The sequence below is a fragment of the Cynocephalus volans genome, chromosome 6 (genome assembly GCF_027409185.1).
Source record: "Cynocephalus volans isolate mCynVol1 chromosome 6, mCynVol1.pri, whole genome shotgun sequence".
NCBI lineage: Eukaryota > Metazoa > Chordata > Mammalia > Dermoptera > Cynocephalidae > Cynocephalus > Cynocephalus volans.
In genome coordinates this window covers 145,371,518-145,374,607 of record NC_084465.1, presented here as the reverse complement: position 1 = coordinate 145,374,607, position 3,090 = coordinate 145,371,518, and the positions used below count along the sequence as shown (strand labels likewise).

Genomic DNA, 3,090 nt, shown 5'->3' with positions numbered 1-3,090 from the left:
AGCGCAGCAGTGCTCCCGCCACCGGTTCGGATCCTATACAGGGACAGCCGGTGCGCTCACTGGCTGAGCGCGGTGCAGCCTGTCACAAAAATGACAAAAAAAAAAAAAAAAAGAGTTAAACGAAGAAAATTCCCAAGGATAATTCTTTCTTTTCTGTCCTTTTTAAAGAACAGTAGTGATGCCCACTTCACCCTGCCATGAGCTGTTTCTTCCACTTGCTGCCCAGCTCCTGACTGCCCAGTTCCTGGCTGTATTTGTCCCCATACCAGACCAGCAGTTCACAGCCTGGCCTGATGACCTGGCTAGCTCCATAGAAGATCTGCCTTTGGTATTGAAAGGCCACCAGGTTCTGCTCCTTGTCATCCTGGGCACAGTTCACATACCTGGGTTGAGGCAGGCAAAAGGAGAGGAAATAAAAGGCAGTGAGTTCCCACTACCTGTCAGATCCATGTCAGGCTTGTCACCTGGTGGTCAGTCCTCCAAGCTCCGATGTTGCCCACCCCCCGACTGCTCCTCGGGGAACCAGCTATTCATACCTAAGTCTCTTTCTTTCTTGCAGACTATATATCTTTACTTCAATCTCCTTTCTGTATAAGGTAACTCTGGCTATACATGGTTGCTGTCCCAAATGTGGCTCAGATATTGGAAAGGCTGACTACTTGTTTAGGTACATGGCATACTATCTTGGATTTAGCAAATGCTTTCTTTAACATACCACTAGACCCTGTAGTTGATTGAATTATATTCCCCCAAAACTCTCTGAAGCTTGAGTTGTATCCCCCAAGTTTTATGTATTAGGAACTTAGCCCCCACTGTGACTGTTAACAGGGTGGGAAATCCTATTATAGTAATTGAAAGGTGGAGCCTTGAAGAGGTGATTGGATTGTAGGATCATGCAGTAGTGAATGGATTAAAAATGGTGGTCAGGGCATGATTCTGAGGGCTTTAAAAGAAGAGGAGAGTCTGGCGAGAAGAGGCAGTTGCTGTAGCAGAGCCCTCTGGCTGTGTGTGTCTTAGGATCTGCTGCTGGAGCTGTGGATGATTTGCTGAGCCCCTTAGTGCCCCTGGCTGAGACCCATGCTGCTGTCATGTCCCGCTATCTGTGCCTCCAAACACATCTCTGTTCGTCAGTAACGTGGCCGATGACACCAGGTCCGAAGATTTAAGGCGCGAATTTGGTCGTTATGGTCCTATAGTTAAAAGGCGAAAGATTTATGCAATCTGAAGAGAAACCAGAGTATGGTCCTATAGTTGATGTGTATGTTCCACTTGATTTCTACACATGCCATCCAAGAGGATTTGCTTATGTTCAATTCAAAGATGTTCATGATGTTGAAGATGCTTTATGTAATTTGGACAGAAAATGGATTTGTGCATGTCAAACTGAAATACATTGTGCACAGGGGGATCGGAGGACACCAAATCAGATGAAGGCCAAGGAAGGGAGGAATGTTTACAGTTCTTCACACTATGATGATTAGGACAGATATAGACGTTCTAGAAGCTGAAGTTATGAAAGAAGGAGATCAAGAAGTTGATCTTTTGAAATAGACCAACTGGAAGACCACAGTGTAGCATAAGTCATTCTAACAGTGATAGATCAAACTGCAGCAGGAATACCCAGTAAGTTCTGCTTACTACACTTCAGCAGAGATCCAAAAGCAGAAAAAGAATCAAGGAAGGGCAGTTCAAGCAACCAAAGGGTGGGTGGAACGTGCACAATGAATACTGTAAGAATATTTTGACTCTGGTCTGAAAAGATAAAAAAAATCATCAAAAACTACATGGAATAATTGAAGTCCCTTCAAGTTTGAAAGTAAGCATTTTTGGACAAATAAAAGGAAATTCAACTTTGTACTTGTGGAAACTAATCCCTAAATATGAATAGGTGTGGAGTATACATAAAGCAAATGTATTTCATAGGGCCTGGTTTTCCAAAGCATTGTAGTTTCAGGTTTAGCCTAACTTCTTAAAAGTACATATAAAATGTTGACCCTGCAAAAGACAGGAAAATTTCCCCATGGTATAGTCTCTGTTGTAAGATAAAGAATTGTAGCACAGCAAGGTTACTGGCTCAAGGACAGAAAAGCTACTGATTTACATGTAAAAATACTGGGAAATTTCTGTAAGAAGAGAATGTTTGCTGAGATCAAGCTATTGTTGGTGGATCAACTTAACTTCTTGCAAATTGCATTATGGAACATCACCTTGCTTGTTTTGCTGAATATTACCAGCTTCTATTGTTAAACTTGTTAAACTATGCTTAGCAAAAACCCCACCTACGTTCTCTTTCTGTAACTTCCTGGTCTGGAGAATAAATGCGGGAAGAGAACCCCAATTCAGGGTTAATTTCCCAAATGGAAGGATGCCTTCTCTTGAGGGTTCTGGAAGATTAACCCCTTTCAGGGCTTCTCACTGTCCAGAAGAGATGGGCTTTGAGTAATCTTTTGTGGTTCCATCACCCAGGGTAAAAAGGGGTGACAAATCCGTGGGAGGCAAAGCAACAAATAGGTTTATACTGATTCACAAGTAACAGGTCCATAATAAAATATTGGAAACTAGGATGTCTGAATATCACAGAAGACAACTATAGTCTCTTAATAGTGCCTCTGTTGGTCTGTCTCATACTGAATTCGGTGGAAAAGGCATGGTCCAATGTAAACTTTTTCTTAGTTATCTCTTAAAAGTCAGTTCCATTTTGGGCTGAGCCCATGGCGCACTCGGGAGAGTGCGGCGCTGGGAGCCGACGCTCCTGCCCCGGGTTCGGGTTCTATATAGGAATGGCCAGTGCACTCACTGGCTGAGTGCTGGTCACGAAAAGACAAAAAAAAAAGGTCAGTTCCATTTGGCCATTGTTGGCAAATCTTGCCTTTGTTTATTCCAGTGCCAGTGTCTTCTGCTTAATTGTTTGCTTTGTTGGCATCTGAGTTTATTTACTTGTATGCTGCATGCACTTTTCATCTTCCTTAACCACTCTCTTTCCCTGGGTAAATTCCAATCATACTTGATATCCACCTAGGAGGGCCAATCTCTTCTCAACTCTGTCCTAGTCAGTATATTCAGCAAATATTTATTGATCCCTTACTGTGG

The 3,090-nt window shown here is 42.8% G+C and overlaps 1 pseudogene; it reads left to right on the top strand.

Moving 5' to 3' along the window:
- The first annotated feature begins 1,088 nt into the window (after positions 1–1,088).
- Positions 1,089–1,725, top strand: LOC134381070 (serine/arginine-rich splicing factor 10-like; annotated as a pseudogene).
- Positions 1,726–3,090: the final 1,365 nt, after the last annotated feature.